General features: G+C 44.3%; 1 protein-coding gene across 1 annotated transcript in view; it reads left to right on the forward strand.

Moving 5' to 3' along the window:
• Positions 1–15,600, forward strand: part of LOC117349552 (NXPE family member 3-like) — a 246,342-nt gene that overhangs the window by 960 nt on the left and 229,782 nt on the right. The window lies entirely within an intron of this gene.

Here is a 15,600-nt window from a genome sequence, read left to right on the forward strand (position 1 = left end):
TAGAAACCAAATATTGTATACAGCCGAGGACCCTATAAGACCCCTGAGGAAGGCATTTTTATTTTGCTGAAACACTACCCGTGTTGGGCCATTTTTATTGTATACATTATTTGTTTTCTATTCTATGGGTCACTTGAGTTTGTATACACCCTTTGTGGGTTAATTTTAAGATTATTGTTTTTAAGTTATTACACGCTTATTAAACTATGAACTGGTACATCCGATCTGTTCCACAATCATTTTGTTGTTTTGCTGCTTCATTTCCTTTGTGGAACCTTTTGGTGCTATTTGGATTTTGTTGTGTTGATCTGTTAGTGTTATGGACTGTATCTGAAATCGCTGAAAATAGTGAGTGACCAAATCAGGACCAATGCAAGGATATTAGGCAATTTACGTCAACTTTTGCCACTGTCGCTCACTTTTTCCCCTCACTGTCAGGTCTATAGATTCAAACAAAAACAAAAAAATAAAACAAAAACCAAAATGAAAATGCCTTTAAACCTCAAAGGTGCTCAGAACCAATGTATGGTAAGAAAGTGACCAAACCGGGGCAATAACCCCTGTAAGGGCTTTCAAAGAGTCTATCATTGCACCATCCACAAACGGTAGAAAGGTATTTAAATTTTGATAAATATCTTTTTTACTTTTTTTCTTCAAGTGTTCATTTAAAGTGTCCAATACTTAAGTGAAAGCTATTATCATCAGAATGGGTAAAACTTAACTGTGAGTATGTAGGAAGCAGACTTGTAAATATTCAGTGTACAAACACCCACCACTCCACCTCCCAATTTAATCCAGTAGGGGTCACTGTTTGCCAGTGAAATATCCATGACTGCTCTCTCTTTCATAGCCAAGCCTGCTATGGCTATGCTGTTTTTTGTAGACACATAAAGGGTTTGATCAATTTCCTATGTTTGCTTACTCCAGGGGGAAGAACCTGAGAGATTGGATAACCTCCTCTCAATTTTTGAGTGTGGTCCCTAGCCCTTCAGTGTCTCCCAGTGGCCACTTCAAGTGTATGTTCTCATGCCATGAAGACGCAGCAAGTTTCTCACCCTCATCTGTCAAAGACACATATTTTGAAACAGCATACAGATTGTGAGACTCAAGGGGTCGTGTATATGATCTCTTGTCCATGTAATTTATTATATATTGGACACACAATCAGGAGCGTTCGAGTAAGGATTACAGAACATCTCAGTAAGATTCGCAGGGGAGACATTGGGACTCCACTGGTTCAACACTGGCAGACTAAATCTCACAGGTTGGAAGATCTTAAATTTATGATTTTGGCAGTTCCAAGTCTAAAGAGAGGTGGGAACAAGCAGGCTTGGCTATGGAAGAGAGAGCAGTCATGGATATTTCACTGGCAGACAGTGACCCCTACTGGATTAAATCAGGAGGTGAGTGGTGGGCGTTTCTACACTGATGATTGACACCCAGGCATAGTATTTAAACCGGAGGATCAGCTGCTTCTGATGTGAATAGGAAATACAAACGGTTTAGAAGTGAAGATTGAGGTATCCAGCCAGCAGTGTCGTGAGTTTGTGAGAGTGAGTTGGGTTTGAATATTTACAATGGTTTGTCTCTATCTTTTTTCGCTAGGAAGTTGTTGAACTTGATGTTTCATCCAGCATGGGGGTTCTCTGAAGAAGCATGTTGGCGAAACACGTTAGGACCTACCTGTACCTACTGTAGCAAGTTTGCTTCCTAAATACTCACAGTTAAGTTTTACCCATTCTGATGATAATAGCTTTCACTTAAGTATTGGACACTTTAAATGGATACTTGAAGAAAAAAAGTAAAAAAGATATTTATCAAAATTTAAATACCTTTCTATCGTTTGTGGATGGTGCAATGATAGACTCTTTGAAAGCCCTTATAGGGGTTATTGCCCCAGTTTGGTCACTTTCTTACCTTACATTGGTTCTGAGTACTTTCGAGGTTTAAAGGCATTTTCATTTTGTTTTTTGTTTCCTTTTTTGTTTTTGTTTGTTCATAGCCCTTTGGGAACTTCTTTTGTTTGAATTTTACCCAGTTGTTATATTGGAGATCCATAGATTCACCATTTTTGGAATCAGTTCCATGCTTGCTTCTCTGGACCTCAGTTCACGGTATAAACTCAGACTGATTCTTCAAATCTAGTCTTGAGATCTGTGGCATCTTTGCAGTTGGCAACCAGAAAAATCCTGAATAGGAAAAATGGACCATTCTCTTTTACAGGTTGGAACCAAACTAGTGGGGTTGTCAAGAGTTGGAATAGTTGAGGGAGGAAGTGATGTCAGCTTGAAAGATAGCTGCTTGAGCTCTGAGCTCTGTAGGGGCTCGTTATAAAATTGTATCGGCAGAACTATCTCGGGGAGAGTTGGATCCTCTGCACGAGCTCAGAGCTGAGGGAGTGCATGACGAGCAGGAAGAATCTCAAGAAGTTTCAGTTTCCTGGGACAGTGAGTGTAAAAACTCACTCTCAACAAAGTGGATTGCCGACACGATCGGTCAAAATGGCGCAGCAGTCTGAAAAGGCTGCGGAGGGTTCCCCTGCTGGTTTCCAACAGACCGTGGAGCACCTGGGCTCGGAAACAGTGGATTGGATGTTCCTCGAACTTAAAGAGGAAATGCTGGGAGTGTGGGCCGATGTAAAGGCAGCGATGTTGGAACTCCATGCTGAAGTGGGGGAGTTGGGAATACGTGTGGCGGCCTCTGAAGAGAGGATGGGTCATGTGGAGGCCGCAGTGATTGAAACTAAAACACTGGCAGAGGCTGCACATTCCCAAATGGAGGACTTGCGGAACCAGATTGAGGACCTTGAAAATCGGTCCCGTCACTCCAATCTAAGATTTAAAGGGGTCCCTGAAACCGAGCGCTATAAAGACTCCAGGCAGGTTGTGCAGCAATTCTGTAGTCAATTGTTGGGGGAAGAAGATCCGGTGGAAGCTTCAAATATTATTCTACATAGAGCACATCGCAGCTTGGAGCCAGCGTGAGCAGTGGGTAACCGGGATATCGTTGCGTGCTTTGGTGATTACCTACTGAAGGAAAGGATCTTACAAGTGGCGAGACGGACTCCCTCTTTTACCTGGCAGGGATTATCTATCGGAGTGTATCAAGACCTGGCATTCTTGACCCTTCAGAAAAGTAGAGCATTTAGGGAGGTTACCCAGGTGCTCCGTTCAGCAAGGCACCGATACAGATGGCTGTTCCCCTTTGGTCTGTTGCTCACGATAAATGGAAAGACCCGAAGAGTAAATAAAGTGGAGGAAGCTTGGAAGGTGATAAAGGACCTTGGCTGTGGATCGGGGATGGATCAGAAACTGCGCAGATCACCGATTCGGGGCACAGAAGTAATCGATTTGGGGTCCCAAGATCCCTGTGAGAAGACCTGCCTACCATCTGCAAGTGCTGTGACAGGCTGACCAGTGACTGTTGACATTGGTTTAATATTGGGTCTTTGGACCTTTTGCTTGGGAACTCATGACTGAGTTCATCAGGGGTAATTCAGTATGGATCTGTGGGATTCTGGATTGTTAGGTCTGTTGGGAGTTGGTGTGGTGTTGTGTGCTTGAGTTTAGTGGGCTGGGGAGTGTGTGGCAGAGGGGGTGAGGTATGTGGGTTTTGAGGGGTTGTTAATGAGTTAATTGGCAAAGTGTGAGTTTGTTGTTGGGGGAGTAGGTATGAAGTGATTTATCATAACCTAGACTCTTAGAAAATTATATAACAGTTTATTTATCTATTATTTATTTAGTATTATTTTTATATTTCTTTTTCTTTTTCCCCCAGATGTTGACTTGAGAGTTGTCTTAAAGGGCGTTGGTTGTCCCCTTTTCTGGTTATTAGAATTGTTTTGAGGTGTGTTTGCATTTAGAAGTATGTGTTGAGCTGTGAGTGTGAGGCTTGGGGAAGTTGTGAGATGGGAGGATGGTATGGATGGAATGTGAGAGGGGAAGGCAAATTTGATTTGGTTGAGCCTCTTCGACTTGGCTTCATTTTCCTACTCTGGCTGATTCAAAATTTTCGGGTTCAGCTTCTTAGAGGGGGTGGGGGGAGGAGGACAGGGATCTCTTGAGTAGGCAGCGGAGAAATGGGTTGGGGGGAACGAAGGTTGAGGCACCAGAGGTGATCATTGGATCTTGGAATGTTAATGGGCTCAATAGTCCTGGCAAGAGGAGCATAGTTTTTCGAGAATTACAGCATATGCAATGGGATATTTGTCTCCTACAAGAGACCCATTTGGGACCCAGGGATGTGGGTTTGCTTCAAAAACCACGGTTTGATTTAATACGGACGCATCAGAGTGCAGGTACCACAAAACGGGCCGGAGAGTTGGCGATATTAGTTCACAAAGGGTTGGATTTGGAAATTGAGCAGGAGTACCGAGATACAATGGGTAGATGTCTCGCTATTCATGGTACTCTACAGGGTCGACCTATCTCCATTCTTAATATTTATAGACCCAATACAGCTCAAAGGATCTTCTATCAGGGCCTTAAGGAGGACTTATGTCCTTTTGTACAGGGTGCAGTCTATCTGGGGGTGGGGGGGGTGATTTTAATGTTCTCCCTGATCCTTCTCTGGATCATTCTGGAGGGGGGAGGAAGGCTATCCAGAGTCATAGCAAGGCCTTGAGAGATCTAATGTCTACATTGGGATTGATATATAGCTGGCAGTTGCTCCATGGTTCTCAGAGGAACTATACATTTTACTCTCATTCTCAACAAACTTATACTAGATTGGATGGGATCTGGGTACATCGGAATCAGGGGGGTGGGATGAAAAGAGCGGAAATTGAGGCAATGCATATATCAGATCATGCTCCAGTATGGGTAGCTTGTCAGGGACTGCTTGACCGGGGGGGGAGAAGATATTGGAGGCTTAACAAATCGCTTTTGAATGCTCCTCCGGTGGTGGAAGTGGTGGAAAAAACTATACAGGAATATTTGGTTTGGAATGATAATGGGGAAGTCTCAGATGCCACCTTATGGGATGCTTTGAAAATAGTAGTGCGGGGGGAACTCATTAAGTGGGGGGCTAGATATAAGTGCCAGAGAACCCAATGCCATCTTTAGTTGTGTGAAGAATTGTTGAAACTGGAGATGACTCATAAATCCAGCCCGGACCCCAGGCTTTTGGTCAGATAGATTACAGAGAGTGAGAGATAAGCTATATCAACTTCAAGTGGAGGAGACAGATCGGATCAGAGCTCGTTTTAATTTACAGGTTTATGAACATAGCAATAAAGCTGGTTCTTATTTGGCTAGCTATATTAGGATTAAGCAGGCACGGGCTACTATTGCTAGGGTGCGCAATGACAAAGGTGGGGTGCAGGTAACAGATTTGACTATTCGACAGGCTTTTTTGAGTTTTTATACCAAGTTATATGGTGCCCCAGCTCTGGTTGATTTGGTGGAACAAACCCGGTTTTTAGATAAATTACCTATTCCGGTATTGTCTGATAGTGATAACGCGTATTTACAAGAACCAATTAAGCTCTCTGAGGTACTAGGAGTGATTAAGTTGTTGAAAAATGGAAAATCCCCAGGTTTGGATGGATATACTAGTCGGTATTACAAACAATTTTCTGATCAATTGGGGCCTTTGTTGGTAAGGGTGGCTAATGGCGTACATTGCTGGTTTCCATGGGAGAGGCTGGACTGGCGATTCATTTGAAACCGGGGAGAGATTCTTTGAATTGTGGGTCTTATCGACCAATTTCTCTATTGAATCTGGATGCTAAGATCTTGGCTAAAGTTTTGGCACTTCGGCTGGGAAGAGCGCTTCCTTCTTTGGTCCATCTGGACCAGTCTGGATTTATTCAGAGAAGGCAAGTGAGTGATAATATTAGACGTACCTTACACTTACTGTGGGAGGCACAGAAGCGCCCTGATAAGGCTGTTTTGATGGCGGTTGATGCTGAGAAAGCTTTCGACTGGGTTTTATGGGGTTTTCTTTGAGATGTTATGGAGCGCATGGGTCTGGGGGGTTCATTTAGTAGGTGGGTGCAGGCCCTATATGAATTGCCACGAACATGTCTTCGAGTCAATCAATCTTATACCGATTTTTTTTCTTATCTATTGAGGGATGCGACAGGGATGTCCCCTTTCCCCATTACATTACATTACATTACAGATTTCTATTCCGCTTGTGCCTTGCGGTTCTAAGTGGATTACAAATTAAGAGACTGGACAATTTCAGGAATAAATTATTGTTTGCAGTTTCGGTTGAGCCTTTAGCAATTTGTATTCGTACACATCCTGAATTGTTAGGGATTTCAGGGAATGGGATTGAACATTGTATAGCGTTATTCACAGATGATATCTTATTGTATGTAGGGGAGCCTGTGAATACTATTTCGAGGCTTTTACAGATTTTTGAGGAATATGGGAGGGTGTCCGGTTTTCAAATCAATCTAGATAAAACAGAACTTATGAACTTGACATTGAGTGACTCGGAGGTGATGGGGCTTGAGAGGAGTTTTCCTTTTCATTGGGCATCGCAGGGGATTAAATACTTGGGTATTTATATTCCTAGAGATTTATCTCAGATTTATGCTAAGAACTATCCTCTATTATATCGGAATATTAGCCGTGATTTACAGAGATGGCATGGATTATGGGTTTCTTGGTGGGATAGGCTCTCTATAGTCAAGATGAATATATTTCCTCAGTTGCTTTTCTTGTTTCAAACCTTGCCAGTACCTGTGCCCCCTTTCAAATTAGCGAGATTGAGTGTGGAATTGAGGTTTATATGGCAGCACAGGCCGCCCCGATTGTCTCAAAAACAAATGTGGGCAGCTAGAGAGGTGGGAGGTAGAGGTGTGCCGAATCTATGGTGGTACTATCAGTCTGCCCAGATTAGACTGATATTGGACTGGGACATAGGAGAATTTAAAAGTGCGGTACAGCTGGAGCAGGAGAGTGGGGGTCTGGGGCTGTTAAAACAATGGCTTTGGGCTTCTGGTGCACAAAGAACTAGGATTCAGGGTATTGCTAATCCTTTTCTTCAGCATCTGGGGCAATTGTGGCTTAGAGTTAGGGCTAAATTGGGGAATGGGGCGGTGGTTTCTACCATGGCGGGAATACAAGTGGAGCCACTTTTTCCAGCGGGACAGGATAATCCTGTTTTCCGTCGTTGGGCTCGGATAGGGTTGGTCACATTCCGGGATTTACTAGGGCCAACAGGGATATTATCGTTTGAAATGCTCCAGAGGAAATATGAGTTGCCAGAGGTGGACTATTTGGCCTATTACCAGGTCCGACATTTTATGCAAGCTCAAGGATGGGGATCTAGTTCACCAGTAGGGCATGAGTATTTAGAGAACATGTGGTTATTATTACGAAGGGTTCCTTGACCGCTTTCAGTATTGTATCAATGTTGGAGAGAATCAATCTAATATCTCTTTTCCTTTTAAAACACAATGGGAAAGTGATCTGGGAATGCGGTTTACCACTAAGGACTGGGAGAATATGTGTGGGGAGGTATATCAGGCATCCTCCTGTGCATTGGTTCAGGAGAATGCTTATAAGGTACTTACACGCTGGTATTACACCCCAGAACGATTGCATAGAATATTTCCTCAAGTGTCTGATCAATGTTGGAGGTGTGGTATGGGATGGGGTCCTTCTTGCATATCTGGTGAGATTGTCCAGCACTTCGCCTCTTTTGGAAGAGAGTGGTTCAAGCCTTGACCGCCTTCACGGGAGGACCAGTGGGAGTTACACCTCAGGGATGTTTGTTGGGCATTGATAACCATAGGGAACATAATTGGCAAACTAAACTTCTTCGCATGGGGTTTGCGGCTGCAAAATGTTTGATAGCAAACCATTGGAAAAGTAATTTCGCTCCCACTTATGATGAATGGCTCACTCGTCTGTTGTCCCTGGGTAAGATGGAGAGGGCCGTGACTCGGCGACGTGCTCCTAGTGGGTCTCAGGATATTACTTGGAAAAAACTGGGGGATATATTGGCTGATATCTCATTGTTATAAGTTGTTATTCGGTTGGGCTCCCTGACCCAGGTAGGGGGTGATGGGGGAGGGGGAAGGTGGTCGCTGGGACCTATGGGACTTGACTCTGCTGTCTGGGGGGGAGGGGGTTTTGGGCAGTGGATTATCTGCATGTTATTATTTAGATTGTTTTTTCTGACAAATGCTGTAGAATGTTTGTGTTTTCGTGTAGTTCAATGTCAGTAGTTGTGTTGCTGTATGTTTTTCATTGACAATTAATAAAAATTTAAATATAAAAAAAAAAAGAGTCAGAATACTCCCTCTGCTTCCTTACAGTAAATAGTCCTCAATGTCTCAGGAACCAAAGACAAATATACTAGAGAGCCTCAAGCACAATTGCTAAAAATCATTCATATTAATGAGGATCTAGTTTTTCCATAATCTTCCCCAGTAGATCATTTTCTGGTATCATCTTGAAAATTTTATTACACTCTCTTCACAGAGCTTCTTCTGTCTAGATCCTGAATGGCTAATAGCTCTTCCAGTCTTACAAAAAAAAAAAACAACCCAGGATGATCTATGGGCTCATATCAATAGTAAGGATCCAGCATCAGCCTATTCAGTTATTTCTTTGATTCAGTCAAACCTAGTTCTCTTCCATGATTTCCATCAGTAAGATTATCTCCTCTTCTGTCAATCCAGTGTCCACCTCTCTCTTCACTTGACTTTATTAACTCTTGCTTATAAGGCCCTCCTGCCTGCAGTCAGAGAGCTTCCTCCAAGACTTCTTCCAGTCTCTTTGCAACTGGTTCCCAGTCTTCTGCTTGTAAGCAATTATTTCCAGCAAAAGCTACAGTAGTCATATGAATATGTGGAGGGGCATAATCATAAAAAACATTTAAATCCCCTTTTGGCCTAAGGCCCTAGGTGTCCAAAGTAGACAGCAGGGAAATGTCCATTCTCGAAAAAAACATCCAAAATGTGGTTTTTTTTGTGAATGGCCTACCTGTACGTTCAGGAGTTTAATCGCCCAGACCGCCACTACGCATTTAAGCCCTATTCTTAAAAAAAAAAATCACCCAAGTCCCAAACGCCCAAAACAAGATCTTTTAGACATGGGAAGGACCACTTTTTCACTTAAAACCATGATTCTCTAACCCGCGTCTGTCATTAGTGCCAGTTAGAGAATCGCGGAACCATTCCCCAACAACCCTCGCAACGATTGTGGCAGGAGGGATGCCCAGTCCCTCCTCCCCAACACTCACCATGACCCCCCAGCAACGATCGCGGCAGGAGAGATAGCACAGTTACTTACCGTAACAGGTGTTATCCAGGGACAGCAGGCAGATATTCTCACGTATGGATGATGTCACCAACAGAGCCCCGGTATGGGCCACTTCAAAAGTGCATTTTCACTTTAAGTCTATAGAAAGTTTGCGATAGCCCATACTGCCTTCCCGCCCGATGTAGGTGCGCGATCCCTCAGTTAAGATAAGCCAGCTAAGAAGCCAACTTGGGGAGGTGGGTGAGTTGTGAGAATATCTCTCTGCTGTTATGGTAAGTAACTATGCTTTATCTCAGGAGAAGAAGGCTGCATATTCTCACATATGGGTTTCCCTTCTTTTGATATATTAAAGGGAAACAACCCGCGAAGGAAGTGGTGGGACCGTTGGATGACCTAGGAATAAAGGGAGCGCTAAAGGAGGACAAAGCAATCGCTGACAGATTGAACATGTTTTTTGCATCTGTATTTACCGGAGAGGATATACACAGCATACTAGAACCCATCAGGCTATATGCTGGAAGTGAAAACGGGAAACTGACAGGGTTAACGTTCAGTCTAGAAGAGGTATGCAGGCAGATTGACAGGCTTAAGAGCGATAAATCCCCGGGACCACATGGCATCCATCTGAGGGTCATCAAGGAACTGAAAGGGATCATAGCTGAATTGCTTCAACTAATAGCCAATCTGTTGATTAAAACGGGAAAGCTTCCAGAGGACTGGAAGGAGGGGAATGTTTTACTGATCTTTAAAAAAGGTTCAAGGGGAGACTCGGGAAACTACAAACCAGTGAGTCTGATCTTGGTACCGGGAAAGATGGTAGAGGCGCTGATAATGGACCACATCATTGATCACCTTGATGGACACGGTCTGATGAGGACCAGGCAGCACGGTTTCAACAAAGGGAGATCTTGTTTAAAAAACCTGCTGAACTTCTTCGAGGGAGTAAACAGGCAGATAGACAAGGGCGACCCAGTCAACATTGTATATCTTGACTTTCAGAAGATGTTCGGCAAGGTTCCACATGAACGACTACTTTGGAAAATTGCAAGCCATGGAATCGAGGGTGAAATACTCATGTGGATTAAAAACTGGCTGGAGCATAGGAAACAGAAAGTGGGGGTAAATGGACAATACTTGGACTGGAAGAGCGTCATTAGTGGGGTGCCACAGGGTTTGGTGCTTGGTCCCGTGCTCTTCAACATCTTTATAAATGATCTGGACATAGGTACGACGAGCAAGGTGATAAAATTTGCGGACAATATGAAGTTATTCAGAGTAGTGAAGACGCAGGGGGATTGCGAAGATCTGCAACGTGACATAATCAGGCTCGAGGAATGGGCATCAACATGGCAGATGAGGTTCAACATGGACAAGTGTAAAGTGATGCATGTCGGTAATAAAAATCTCATGCACGAATACAGGATGTCTGGGGCGGTACTTGGAGAGACCTCCGAGGAAAGGGACTTGGGAGTTCTGATCGACAAGTCGATGAAGCTGTCCGCGCAATGTGCGGCGGCGAAAAGGGCGAATAGAATGCTAGGAATGATAAAGAAGGGGATCATGAACAGATCGGAGAAGGTTATCATACCACTGTACTGGGCCATGGTGCGCCCTCACCTGGAAATCTACGTACAGCACTGGTCGCCATATATGAAGAAGGACACGGTACTACTCAAAAGGGTCCAGAGAAGAGCGACTAAAATGGTTAAGGGGTTGGAGGAGCTGTCGTACAGCAAAAGATTAGAGAAACTGGGCCTCTTCTCCCTCGAACAGAGGAGATTGAGAGGGGACATGATCGAAACATTCAAGGTACTGAAGGGGATAGACTTAGTAGATAAGGACCCTCTCCAAGGTAGGGAGAACGAGAGGGCACTCTCTAAAGTTGAAAGGGGATAGATTCTGTACAAATGTAAGGAAGTTCTTCTTCACCCGGAGAGTAGTAGAAAACTGGAATGCTCTTCTGGAGTCTGTCATAGGGGAAAACACCCTCCAGAGGTTCAAGACAAAGTTAGACAAGTTCTTGCTGAACAAGGACGTACGCTGGTAGGGCTAGTCTCAGTTAGGGTGCTGGTCTTTGACCAGAGGGCCGCTGCGTGAGCGGACTGCTGGGCATGATGGACCACTGGTCTGACCCAGCAGCTGCAATTCTTATGTTCTCTAAGCTAACAAGAATGGGATGGTGGGAGTGTTGGCCTTAGGAAAATAAATTTTGTGATACAGATTGGCCAAAGTGCCCATCTCAACTGGAGAAGGACTCCAGACAATAGTGAGAAGTGGGAGACTCGATCCTGAGGCATGTGGACAGCCACATAGCAGGAGGGAGAGAGGATCAACTAGTTATCTGCCTCCCAGGAGTAAGAACCAAGGACTTCGTGGACAAAATTGGAAAGATCCTGGAAGGAGCGGAGACGGATGAGACCACAGTAATGATCCACATCGGGATGAATGATGTCAGCAGGAGAGACTACAGAAGAAGCACGCTGATAGAAGAGTTCAAGATTCTGGGAAGGAAGCTGAAGATGAGGACTCAGAATTTAGCATTCTCAGAGATCCTACGAGTACCGAGGGCAGATGTGTAAAGGCAGGAGGAACTACAATCAATAAATGCGTGGATGAGGAGATGGTGTGAGGAAGAAGGGTTCCACTTTGTGAGGAACTGGACAATGTTCTGGGGGCAAGAGCAAGCTCTACAGGAGAGATGGACTGCACTTGAGCACGGAGGGAACTAGACTTCTAGAAAACAACGTCAGGAGAGGAATAGAACAGGCTTTAAACTAAGAAGAAGGGGAAAGCCGACAGTCGACCAAGCGTCAATGATTCAGAAGAAGGTATCCTGTGAAGATACTAAGGGGAAAAAAGGGTGGTAAGAAACAATGGGCAAATTACAGGAGTTGACTAATCTAAAAGAGGAGGTTAGAAGGATTGTAGCACAAGAGAAGAAGCTAAAGACCAAAGCACAGGAAAAGGAAATGAAGGCAAGAATGCAAGGAGCCTAAGAACAAAATGGGGGAATTAGAAGCCATAGCCAATGCAGAGGACATAGACATCATTGGAGTCTCTGAAGCATGGTGGAATGAAGATAACAAATGGGATACAGCACTGTCGGGGTACAAGCTCTTTCACCAGGACAGGTCAGGATAGAAAGGAGGTGGAATAGCCCTATACATAAAAGACAGCATACAATCGACAAGAATGGACACAACAGAGACGACCAACAAGCTGGAATCGTTATGGGTTAAAATACCGGGAAGGAAAGGGCCTGAAATAAAGATGGGCCTATACTATCGTCCACCCGGGCAAACCAGAGATATCGATGAAGAAATGGAAGCTGAGATGAAGCGAGAATGCAAAAGCGGTAACACGGTTATTATGGGAGACTTCAACTATCCCGGGATAGACTGGAGTCTTGGAAGCTCAAAATGTGATAGGGAGACAGAATTCCTGGAGGCTACACAATATTGCTTCATGGAGCAGCTTGTTAGAGAACCGAGAGGCTGCAAATTACAGTCTCGCATCCATAGTGAGTAAACTAATGGACACACTAATTAAACGTAAACTAGATACGGTCCTGGACGAGGAGAATCTACGTGATCCCCACCAACATGGATTAACCAAGGGTAGGTCCTGCCAATCCAATCTAATTAGCTTCTTTGACTGGGTAACAAGGAAGCTGGATGTGGGGGAGTCCCTAGACGTCGTGTACTTGGACTTCAGTAAAGCTTTTGATAGTGTCCCACACCGCAGGTTATTGAGCAAGATGAAATCAATGGGACTGGGAGAAACTTTAACTGCATGGGTCAATGATTGGCTAAGCGGTAGACTTCAGAGGGTAGTGGTAAACGGTACCCTCTCCAAACGTCGGAGGTGACCAGTGGAGTGACACAGGGCTCGGTATTAGGTCCGATCCTATTCAACATATTTGTAAGTGACCTGACTCAGGGGCTTAAAGGTAAAATAACATTGTTCGCCGATGACACCAAACTCTGCAACATAGTAGGTAAAAGCACATTGCCCGACAGTATGAAGCAAGACCTACTTCTATTGGAACATTGGTCCTTAACTTGGCAGCTTGGCTTCAATGCAAAAAAATGTAAATTCATGCACCTTGGCAGCAGAAATCCGTGCAGAACTTACACACTAAATGGTGAGACCTTAGCCAAGACTGTAGCAGAACAGGATTTAGGAGTGATAATCAGTGAAGACAAGAAAACTGCCAATCAGGTGGAGAAGGCTTCATCCAAGACTAGACAAATGATGGTTGTATCCGCAGAAGCTTTGTCAGCCAGAAGCTCGAAGTCATCATGCTGTTGTATAGATCAATGGTGAGACCTCACCTGGAATATTGTGTACAATTCTGGAGGCCACATTACCAAAAAGATGTTCTGAGAGTCGAGTCGGTTCAAAGAATGGCCACCAGGATGGTCTCGGGGCTTAGGGATCTCCCATATGAGGAAAGGCTGAATAAATTGCAGCTGTACTCACTCGAGGAACATAGAGAGAGAGGAGATATGATTGAGACATTTAAATATGTCACAGGCCGTATCGAGGTGGAAGATGATATCTTCTTTCTTTAAGGACCGTCGGCCACAATAGGGCATCCGCTAAAAATCAGAGGAGGGAAATTTCATGGCGACACCAGGAAGTATTTCTTCACCGAAAGGGTGGTTGATCATTGGAACGAACTTCCACTGGAGGTGATTGTGGTCAGCAGCGTGCCAGATTTTAAAAGTAAATGGGATACACATGTGGGATCTCTAGGGGGGTAAAGTCGAGGGGGTAGGTCATTAGAGTGGGTAGACTTGATGGGCTATGGCCCTTTTCTGCCGTCATTTTCTATGTTTCTATGTTTCTATGAAATGCCACTCTGGATCTAATCCTAAATGGGTTAAGGGGACCTGCAAAGGAAGTGGAAGTAGTGGGACAGTTGGGAAACAGCAATCCTAATATGATCAAGTTCAAGGTTGAAGTAGGAATACCGAAAGGAAAGAGAACCATAGCGACAACTTTCAACTTCAGGAAAGGAAACTACGAAGCAATGAGGGAAATGATAAGGAAGAAACTTAGGAACACTTCCAAGAAATGGCAAGCAGTAGAACATGCCTGGTCTTTTTTCAAGGACACGGTGAGCAAGGCACAAAATCTGAATATCCCCAGATTCAGAAAGGGGTGCAAAAAGAGTCGAACAAAAGACCCGGCGTGGATAACTAAAATAGTGAAAAAAGCGATAGGAAATAAGAAAAATTCATTCAGGAAATGGAAAAAGGACAAAACTGAGGGGAAATGGAAAGAGCACAGGAAGTATCAAAAAGAATGTCACTGTGTGGTTCGAAAAGCCAGAGAGTATGAAGAGAGGCTAGCCAGGGAAGCATGAAATTTCAAACCGTTCTTTAAATATGTTAAAGGGAAGCAGCCGGCTAGGGAGGAGGTGGGACTGCTGGACGACGGAGACAGGAAGGGAGTGGTGAAGGAGGAGAAAGAAGTAGCAGAAAGACTTAACGTGTTCTTTTTGTCTGTATTTACAAATGAAGACAAAGACACACCCAACATACCGGAAGCTGAGCAAATCTTCGATGAAATGGAAGTGAGCCTTGAAGACATACGTAGGCAGCTAGAAAAATTAAAAACTGACAAATCCCCGGGTCCGGATGGAATCCATCCAAGGGTTCTGAAGGAACTAAAGGAGGAGATAGCGGAACTACTGCAGCAAATTTGCAATCTATCCCTGAAAACAGGCGTGATCCCGGAGGATTGGAAGATAGCTAATGTTACGCCCATCTTTAAAAAGGGATCAAGAGGTGACCCGGGAAACTACAGACCTCGGTCCGGGGAAAATGGCGGAAGCACTGATAAAAGACAACATTGATGAACATTTTGAAAGAAACAAACTTCTGATAACCAGCCAACATGGTTTCTGCAAGGGGAGATCGTGCCTAACAAACTTATTGCACTTCTTTGAAGAAATTAACAAACGGATGGACAGAGGAGACCCCATAAGAACATAAGAACATAAGAAGTTGCCTCCACCGGGATCAGACCAGAGGTCCATTGCACCCAGCGGTCCGCACCCGCGGCGGCCCATCAGGTCCATGACCTGTCAAGTGTTCCCTGCCCTAAAAAAACCTATCCTTACTTCTATCTGTATCCCTCAATCCCCTTTTCCTTCAAGAATTTATCCAAACCTTCTTTGAATCCCTGTAGTGTCTTCTGCCCCACCACTACCTCCGGGAGTGCGTTCCATGTGTCCACCACTCTCTGGGTGAAGAAGAACTTCCTGGCATTGGTTCTAAACCTATCCCCTTTCAGTTTCTCCGAGTGCCCCCTTGTACTTGTTGTTCCCCACAGTCTGAAGAATCTGTCCCTGTCTACCTTATCTATG

Source organism: Geotrypetes seraphini, chromosome 16, assembly GCF_902459505.1.
Source record: "Geotrypetes seraphini chromosome 16, aGeoSer1.1, whole genome shotgun sequence".
Classification (NCBI taxonomy): domain Eukaryota; kingdom Metazoa; phylum Chordata; class Amphibia; order Gymnophiona; family Dermophiidae; genus Geotrypetes; species Geotrypetes seraphini.